Raw genomic sequence first — 10,450 nt, 5'->3', positions numbered from 1 at the left:
GTGTGCTTGTAAGCTCCTGCTCCTCCCTTCCTTCCCCCCTCCTTCTCTCCTGCTGTGAGTTGAGGTTTTGGTCCTCAAAACCAGGCCAGCCACATTATTATAGTGCAGATGGCAATAATATCTGTGTGTGATGCTGATAACAGATCAAGGATGCAGGGTTTGGGAAATTCCAGCTCTGTTGCAGGGATGGATCTCGTCCCAGAAGAACAGCGTCTGAGTTTAAATTCTGTTTTTCTCTGTGAAATTGTCATGATTTTTTTTTTTTTCCTGGATTTCCTTTTCTGTTCCTTAGGCTAGTGGTACTGTGTTGCTGGTGCTCCTAGTTTTTTTGTGCTTGGAATTTAATTTTTTGGAAGAGAACATCAGAGAATCACAGTGCTATGCCAGCCTGTTTGAGGAGAGGTCTGAGTGTCTAACCTGGGGAGGCAGCTGGGCTAAGCTAGAGGGAAAGGACAAGTGGGAAGGCTGGCAAATTTCTCGGGGTGCGGAGTAAGTTTTAGTAAGGTCATCAAGAATGAAAGAAAGGAGGAAATAAATAATTCTGAATGAGGCAAAGACTGCCACAGGAGGAAATAATAAAATATTTTGTTGAAACCCTGTATATATCTGTTAGGGTCCTATGCATCCCATAATACTCCTGAGAAGGAGGTTGCGGAAATGTATCTGAGAGGACTACATCCTCCTTACTCTTAAATAGGAAATGGGCAAAGAAGCAAAATGCTTTTGCTCTTTTAACAGGAAGAAATAATGGTTTCCTAGGTGAGGTTTAATGCTCTCGGCAAATCTTTGCAGCTTATGTTTTTACATTATAGTCATTTTCTTGAGTCAGACATCCCTGCTGCCTGTTAAGTAAACACAGAAAGCATAGATTATTAGGAAGAGTATCGACAGCATTTCAAGTGCTATCAGAGAACATTTAATTCAGTTTAATTTTGTGATAAATCTCATGTTTAATCCTCTGGTTGCTCTGTAATCATGTCTCTATTGATCTTTTCTGAATGACTGCATGCAGTTTAATAAACTTTGCCATTAACCCAAGCTTTCTAAAGGGGGAGATTGATTCCAGTATCAAGTCCAATAGTACCAATAAGCACCTGAACATCATTAAATGTGTCCATTGTAAAACATTTGCATTAAGTTCAAAGGAAAAGTGTAGAGGTGAATTTGCAGCTTATTAGAGAAAGAGTTTGCAATCGGAAAGTCTTGGTATGTCAGTCAAAATCAGCAGCAGTTTTCAGCCTGGCTGATTCAAGCTGACACCTCCTTTCATTTCTTATTTCTCAAATCTGTCTTTCATCCTATTGAGCAACCTCCTTCCCTCTTTTCCCAGCCATAATTATATCCTTTAATTTATTCTATCTTTTTCACTCCAGGCATTTGTTTAGTCCAGGTTTTTGAGGTCATTTTTGCCTTATAATAAAACTACAGAGTTTGGGTGTCTTTTCAAAGTGTTGATTTGGATTTTTCTGTCCTGAACTCCTTTTATAAGGAGTGCCCTAGTTACATGAGATGTAAAATAGGCTAGGGAATGGGGGACAGGTTATGGAATTGATAAAAAGGGATGACCTTCTCAAATTCCTTCTTGTCAGGCCTGTTCCCACTGCTCCTCACGTACTCCAAATGCCAAAGTGCACTTGGCAGTTTGGCCTGGCTCCCTAAGGGTGTGTAGGAGGGTTGCTTGCACAGGGACCTGTCACCAGCTGAACTACATCGACACGAAGCACCTGAATTCCTTGTGACTGAGGGTGTGTTGGTGGCCTTGGGAGCATCTGTGCATCTCTGTGACGTTGGGCAGGTGAATGGTCCCTCCAGACACAGCGGGTCTGACTCCTGGGAAGAAGGAACTAGCACACGCTGATGAGATACCAGCTCTTGTGCAATTTTGCTGTTTGGTGTTTTGTCAAAGCAGTCCTGCCCTTCCAGAACAGCTGGGAGGGGATGTTCAAGGGCTATGGGGAGCTTAGAAAAAAAACTGCCTGCAGTCTTTCTTCCCTTTTCCCTGCTCTTCGTTCCTATGCAGGCATCAGAAGTTCTCAAACCGCAGGAGAATGAAGGGCCTTTATTGATTTCAAAGGCTGCAAGTTGTGTGAGAGTTGTTGGTGAGGAGTGCTCCTCATGAAGCAGAGGCTCAGAGCAGAGGAGGAGGATGCAGGGAGCTAATGGTGAGGGAGGCTGGAGGAGACCGATCCTCCTGAAGCAGGACAGAGATCGCGAGTTGGCTGGAATCAGGATGAAGAACAGGGAAGGGGAAATGCTGTGACCCCTCTGTGTTAGGAAGGGGAACATGGTATGCAGGGACCCTATAGGTGTGGGAGGGAAAACATGAGAAGCCAAGAACCAAACACGTACACATGCAGCTGAGCGATAGCAACGAGACTGTCCTGAAGGAAGGGCAGAGAAAGGGAGTTGTAGATGCTCTCTCCTTCTGGTAAGGACAGTGGAGAAGAGAGGAAATATATGACTTTCCTATCCCACACATCAGTTGGAGGAGAACAGGGAGGTAGAAGAAGTACGTGCTTGGCGGAAGCCCCTGGGCACGGAGACACAGAGGGGGAAGAGGCAGGGCAGAGGCCTGCGGCTGTCCCACAGGCCAGACCCCGGAACATGCTGGCTGTGCTTGTTTAGCCTGATGAAATTGAAGGGCCACAGAGACCTGGAAGGTGAGAGACTGACTTTGCTACTGTTTTCAAAAGAAATTAATGAATAGCGCAAGCCCTGAGATGTTTTCTGTTGTGTAGCAGTTGGACACTGTTATATTTTTTTATCCAGAAGATGGCTGCCTTGATCTAGGTCTGACCGGAGGGAGATGTGCCAACTGCTCCATGAACCCACATCACCTTTTCAGTGTCTTGTTTGCTTTTTCTAAGCCTGTGTGCAGCCCCCTTTGTTCCTGAGGTGCCTGACCCATTTACCTCTTTAAGTATTTAGCATTATGAGGCACAGATGAAATAGGATGCAGTTTTACTTCCATTTTACAGATGAGCACTGCTGCAAGGGCTAAAGGCCCAAATTCACAGAGCCATTTATTTCCTTTGGAAAACCAGTCAATGGGAATTAAGTAGTTTTAGGTCCCTGAATACCTGCTTTGTGGATTGGGGCTTAGCTTAGTGCTCCAGGTCACAGAGTGAGTCAGTGGCAGATCAGGAATTTCAACATACGTCTCCAAGTACCCACATTAATAACTTACCATCTCAGTCTGGCCAGCTCTAATCCTGTGCCTGGCAGGGTACAAGCTGTGATAAGATCAGACAGGAGAGATTTGGATACCAGCACCAACAAGCAGCTTAGAAAACAAATCTTTAAGAGGAAAGGTTTCCTTCCAAGTGCAGACTGGTTCCTGCTTACGGTTCTAATTCTCTTCAACATATTCCGTAGCTCTCCAGAGATGCATTGCAGAGCTTTATCTGCTTCCTGCTCGAGGCAAGTTTTTACAGAGAGACAGCAGTTCGGATGCTTTCTACAGAAGAAATGGTTATGAGTTCAGTTGAGACAGCCAGGGATACGATAAAGTGTGGTTTGAATGTAAGTGTTTCTCAAGCGGCATGATTCACAGTTTTTGTAACTTCTCACAAGTTTGCTGGAGGCATTAGCAAAGCTCTTGACTTGAGATGCTCTGTTTTGGAACCAGATTCCCTGACTGTGCATCCCTACCAAGTTAAATTTGTAGCTTCTAGGTGGCTATAAACAAGAAATATTACAGAAATTGCTTTTCCAGCCACTGAATAGCCCTGAATATTAGATGACACTTCAGTTTTAAAAGATGTATCCACGAAGTAGGTTAAAAAAAACCTGAATATTTGTAGAAGACATCATATTTTCAGGCACAGCACAACTGTAAAGGAAATCTTTTTCTTTTTCTCTGGTGTATGAGGCAGCTTTACAGGTCCTGTGTCCTCTAATAAAACTGAAGACAGTAGTCACCTTTTCTCTTTTTATTTATTCATGCTATCTTCTGTGCCCCTTTAACTGGAGACTCTGTACTCTAAATATGAGACAGAAGGGAAGAACTGTATTTCCCCTCCTAGGAACTGCTGAATATACCTGCTGGCTTTTTGGGTGATGCTACACAGACTAAAGCTGAAAGAAATGCTTTGTTGCAAGGATGTGATGCGTTAGCAGAAGTGGAGAAATAAAGATAGAGAACATGTGTGGCAGTTATCCAGCGAGTCTGATTCTCTGCATTTGGTACGGTGGCTTATACCTTTGTAAAGTAACAACAAAATAGTTCTGGTATTTATTTCATCTGTGTATGTGAATGAGGACTCTTGAGATAGGAGCAACTTATATCTACTTTGTAAGTGGTGCGAAGGACAAGGCAATGATAAATCTTGTCTGTTATGCTAAGCTGTGCTTCTGAACTGCAGAGAAGGGGATTTGCCAGTGATCAGCACTGTACGAGAATGTAATCCCTCTGGTTTTTTGATCATCAAATTTATCTTCATGGTATCTGTTTCCTAGGGGAAGAATAAGGCAGCAAATGGAAAGGTTACATATTGCTCTGTTTCTTAAACTTTTGTTCTTTTCTATTTTTTTCACCCTGAATGCTAGGAGGTTTCTTTTACAGATGAGAGGTTGAACCATTGGGGGTTTTTTTGTCCTCTAATTACACAAATGTTCTGATCCTTTCCCTAATGAAGAATATTACCAAGCTCACCTTAAATGATGCAGTCCTCTGGTCCTGTCTGAGCTCTATTTTTTTTTCTCTCTCCTTTTTTTCTAATCCCTGTTCTTTCATTTTAAAATCTGCATTCATCAGTCTTTTGTGTGAGGTTTTATGCCACATGCCAAAACCAGTGGTAAAGTGGTTCCCAGAGAAGCAGAAAGAAAATCAAGAAGAATACGAGACAGTAGGAGTTTAGAAGACAGAAGCTAGTGTGTTAAGTAGTTTGACTTCTTGACCCACAAGGTGGAAGAGAGTTGTTTCAAAATAGATTTTTGTTTTGAAAAGCTCAATAATTATAACCTGTTTTTATGTGGAAGTTTTTTGTTTGGTTAAAAAAATCTGCAGGTGGGAGCATTTACCATCTGGCATAATCTGTGAGTGGTTCTTCTAATTCTGTATGTTTCCTTGCTTATTTCTGTATTGTCTGGCCAAAGAGCTAGGTTTGTCCTGCTTGCTTTCATGTACAGAAGGATGCCTCTGGTTTCCCTGCATGCTTGTAAGGCCTCATTTGTGATACAGAAATAAATGATGTGGATGTTTCCATCTGTCCCTGTTCTCTCCCTATATAATGCTGTTCCCTAGTTATTTTTACCTACGTTGTTTCAAGGTGATTTCTTTGTCTTGGCTCCTGGAGAGCAGATTTCCTGATCTAGTTCTTGAGGCTCACATGGCAGCAAAGCTGACCTCTTCTGTGGTGTCCTGCCTCAGTTTCTTTCTGTGGCCATGATATTTTAGTGAGCGTTATGAGACCTTTAGAATACATTGGATTTTCCTGGTGCTGTACTATCTTTCTGCAAGACAAAGAGTATGGAGGTGCTTCTGATTTGATTTACAAACCATAATACATTTTTTATGAATGCTGAGTGCAGTGCTAATGAATGGTGCCAGTGTGAGAGCCTGGAGGCTGAAGTCATCTGTTTAGCCCCAGTGCAGGAATAGCAGGGATGGGAGCTGTCTAAACCCACGTCCATTTATTCTAATCCTACTAATAAGGGGGGGATACCCTTTAAATGTAAGATTTATTGTCCCACTAACTCCTTGGCCTCAGTCTGTGGCCTGCCAATGGAAGTGCCATTTGAATTATTCAGTGAACACCATGTGTATCTGGAGAGCAGAGGAGCCCACAGTCAGCTTGGTGCCAAAGGGAGATATGGAGGGAAATCCGATTGCAGAAGTCTCCTGGTAAATTTGGTGGGACATTGGGCAAAATTAAAGGGCTGATGTTATTGGACATGAAATAAACAAGGTTAAAATGAGACATATTCTTTACTTAAAGTTCAAAAAGCAATGTAATTTGGTCCTAGGATGGCATGTATATTTTGCTCAGTGTATGCAGATCTTGTATAACTACAGATACAAACATACAAAATTTTTATTTCTGGGAGAAAGTTTCAAATTTTACAAACTATTTCTATTCCAAATCAGAGCAAAAAGTGCAAATAAAAAAAACTGAGGGGAAAAAAATTCCAGACGTTTCAGCGTAGAACTGAAGAGTTGCTCAATTATTTAGACAAACTGAAATTATTTGTGTTTCCTATTACGCTGTGTGGCACTTGATAACTGTTCAGTTGGATTCTCCCCACCATGAAAAAACCCATTTTCCAAGGAGAAAACTTTTTGGCCCTGTTGTGACAGGAAGCGGACCCTTGAATTCAGGCACAGGCCTCTGTGTGGAAGGTGGATGGTCCCAGCCTGTGCCCACAGTCAGATCGAGATGTTACTGTGCATGGCTTGATGATATAGAATAACAATGCTGTGTACAAATATTGGATCATTACATTAATGTGCAACTAGTCTGTTGTAGCACAAGGAAGAAAACAAATGGACCTGCTAGAACGAGTCCAGAGGAGGCCATGGGGATGATGCGAGGGCTGGAGCAGCTCTGCTGTGAGGACAGGCTGAGAAAGTTGGGGCTGTTCAGCCTGGAGAAGAGAAGGCTCCAGGGAGATCTTATAGCGGCCTCCCAGTACCTGAAGGGGCTCCAGGAAGGCTGGGGAGGGACTTTGGCCAAGGGCAGGGAGTGACAGAACAAGGGGTGATGGCTTGAAACTGGAAGAGGGCAGGTTTAGATTAGATATTAGGAAGAAATTCTTTGGTGTGAGGGTGGTGAGACACTGGAACAGGTTGTCCAGAGAAGCTGTGGCTGCTCCTCCCTGGAAGTGTTGAAGGCCAGGTTGGATGAGGCTTTGAGCAACCTGGTCCAGTGGAAGGTGTCCCTGCTGATGGCAGGGGGGTTGGAACTGGATGAGCTTTAAGGTCCTTTCCAACCCAAACCAGTCTGGGGTTCTAAATTCACCTTTGTTTTAGGAACTGGGTTAATACTCCTCTCTCTGCCTAATCTGTAATTGTGAGAGCACTGCCATTCTCTTTGTTGGCATGAAGATTTAAAATGAACATCCTTAGGGACACTTTTTCTCTCCACACCTCTTTTCTATTTCTTTTCATTCCTCAAATAATAAAAAATAAACACTTTATGAGAATGTGGCTGTGCTGCTCACGGGTTATATCAAGCACATTTATTTAAGGCCCAGCACTGTGAAATAAACCCAGGGCCTGTGGGAATAGATTTCCCTTGGCTGCAAGGGCTGTGTGCTGTTTGCAGTCTCAGGGATGTAAGTTATGTAAAGCATGTCTGGGATGGTGTGTTTTGTTACTGGTAACACATGTGTTGTGTTAGAAGGACTCAGAGTTGTGCCCTGAATTGTGCCAGAGCTGGTGCAGATGGAGCAGTGATGGGCCCAAAGAGCAGCCAGCGTGGGCTGGCCCAGCCCTGTTCCCTATGAGATCTGCCCTGGGTGCTTCACTGAGTAAAAAAGCTTGTAGAGGTATGAAAGGCTTATTGAAGATGATTTTAAAAGATTGAAAAATTTCACATGGAGGAGTTGGAGAGAAGGTGGCTGAGATGATGCCAGCAGAGGATGCAGATTCCCTGCTGGGAGAGGCCAGTGTGTGCTGGTATTGCAGACAGCATGTACTCAGAAAAGGCAGAATCACAGGTGGAATGAAGATGATTTAGTCAAATCTGCAAGAAAGAGGTAACCTTGGACTTTGCTAGCAAATTGTGTAAGACTTAGAAAAATCTCTAGGAAAAAAAAGAGATCTTTCTGCTGGTCTTCTAGTCTGGCAGAAGCTGGGTGGAGCAAGAGCTCCAGGATCTCTTTCTTTTGGCCGGAGTACACAGGCTTCTGACTGAATCAGTCTGAGCAGAATCAGCTGTGTGTACTTTGCCTTCTACAAAACTGGGCAGCTTCAAGGAAAACAGTTCAGTGGCTCTGTAATCTAAGCTGGCATTGCTCAGCGCTTCCTCGACACTAGCTCCAAGAATAGGTTTTTTCCTAACTCTGGTTGCACAAACTCCAGTAATTTGGATGACTGTTCACCACAACTGTAATGTGGTATGGGATAGTATTTTGAGTGACAAAATTGAGAAAGGAGAGGGGAGAATAAGGCTGAGAATACCATATCATGTTTGAAAAAACTGAAATAAGTGAATGATGATCAATTGCCCTGATATTCATCTTCGGGTACGACATCAGTTTTTGGTAACTTTGATTTCATAGAGCCTTTTGGCTTAACAGCTGGCATTGTAGTCTTAATTTCAGCTAAATATTTGTGTAGCATCTGTAGGCTTAGCAAATACCATAAAAAATGTTGTATAAGGCTGTCCATTTTGCTTTTCAGCTTAGTTGCTATACCTGTTTTACAGAACTGGGTGCCTTTGAAATCTTGAGTAATTACATTCTGCTGTTGTCAAAGTTGGTGTGTAAGAGTAAGTTTTAAGCTTTTACTCAAATACTTGAATTTTTTTTTTAACATGCTTTTTATCATGTCAAGGTAAAAATTTGAGTGTATGCTCATATTCAGCAGTGTCAAAACAAATAAAATAAATTTAAGGATTTAAGGATTGTGCTAAAATCCCATTGAATGCAGTGAAACTTAGACACACATGTACGTGTAATTAAATGTGAGAGTGTTATTTGGGTAAGGCACAGAAACAATATTATGTTGTCACACAGGAACAGCGTAGATCTCATTTGAAGTATCAAGTGTCAAATAGTTGAGAAAGAAGATGTTTGCATCCAAACATGCAGTAGGCTGAAGAAAGACATGGTCTGTTAGTTGAACTTAGGAACAGGGAACAAAACATTTATTTTGCCGAGAAAAATACTTCTTGTAGATTGCTTCCGTAGGTCTAGTGTGTTATAGGAGTCAGTCACAGTTTACTTGTGCTGAAGAGTGACTGCTATCCCACTACAACAATGAACAGTATGAAATCTAAGTGGAGTTGCCAGCTGTGTATTCTTTAAATAATGCCAGGTAGCACAAAATTTAAAGTGTATAACCGTGGCTGACTTGAGAAATAGTCTGTGTACGGGATCCCTTGTTTACATTTGCCTGATGCGTGTATTTAGCAGACAACTATATATTTAAGTTCCTCCAAGTCTGATGGGTTGTTGGGGGTTTTTTGTTTGTTTGTGGGTTTTAAATTTATTTTTTTTTTATTTGGTCCTTGTGTTTTTATGAGTTGTGATGCTGCTGTTAATGATATAATGTGGTGAGACACTGGCCCAGGTTGCCCAGAGAAGCTGTGACTGCTCCTCCCTGGAAGTGTTGAAGGCCAGGTTGGATGAGGCTTTGAGCAACCTGGTCTAGTGGAAGGTGTCCCTGCTGATGGCAGGGGGGTTGGGACTGGATGAGCTTTAAGGTCCCTTCCAACCCAAACCAGTCTGTGACTCTATGATAATGGCTGCCTTTATTTCTTGGAGATCCTGAAATTATTTCCTCACACTTACTCTGGAATCTGAGGACTTTTCTGTTGTTGAGCCCCTTTCCCACCTCTTACCCAAACTAAAAGGTTCCTGGTGAGGGAGAAGGTTGCAGGAGGGTTTCCTTTTGCTGCTATGAGTTGAATGTAATTAGAATCCAGTTTTCCTCTGCCTCCATCTCGTATTTATGTGGCATTGAGGGAAGCTGTCGCACTACATATTTCAGAAACAGTCATTATCTGTGTCCTTATAATAGGTGGTGCTTACTAAAGCCTGATTTGTAGGAGTGCTCAGCACTCCCACTAGCTGCTGAAATCAATGAAGGCTGTGCTTCATTAGATAAAGTGCTCTGTAGAGCCAAGTTCTCCTAAAAATCAACTCTTGGGTGCTTCCTAATGGGTGCTTAAAATTAGCTGACGTTTTTGACCTGAACATGTCAGGCCTGTTGTTGCCACCTATAAAATGAGAATAGTGAAATACCTTCATCTCGCTAAACAGCTGGAAAACAGGTCATTGATACTCATTGAGCATCTGAAACTATAGTGAGAAGCTGTATAGAAAAGCCCTCGAGGAAATTAATAATTGTGCATTTGGAGGAGGGTGTGAATGGAGTGCAAGTAAACAAGTTTTAGGTCCACGTGTTGGACAAAGAGGAGAAAACAAAATCCTGAGTGGCTGCTCATTAGCTGAATGCCTTCCATTCTGCACAGGGAGGAAAGAGCAGATGATCATGTAATTAAAGATTGTATCATAACACATATGCACAAGAGGGCTGAATTCAGGTGCTGGTTGCAGCCTTAGTCCTGGCCTTTCATAACTTCTAAGTCCTTGACTTCTTAACCTCAATAATATTGCTTTAATGTAGGGTTTTTTGTGTGTAATTTAAATCAGCAGCACCTGAAAAGGAACTGTCTGTTTATCAATGATATTGTTACCAAATGATTTTGGGATGGAAAATCAAAGCAATCTCTTTGCTACAGAAACGCTTTTATAAAACATATCTCAAGCAGACAGCGACTCG

This window comes from Antrostomus carolinensis, unplaced genomic scaffold (genome assembly GCF_000700745.2).
Source record: "Antrostomus carolinensis isolate BGI_N321 unplaced genomic scaffold, ASM70074v2 scaffold5307, whole genome shotgun sequence".
NCBI classification, from domain to species: domain Eukaryota; kingdom Metazoa; phylum Chordata; class Aves; order Caprimulgiformes; family Caprimulgidae; genus Antrostomus; species Antrostomus carolinensis.
The sequence above is the reverse complement of the archived record's forward strand: the minus strand, read 5'-3'. Positions refer to the sequence as shown.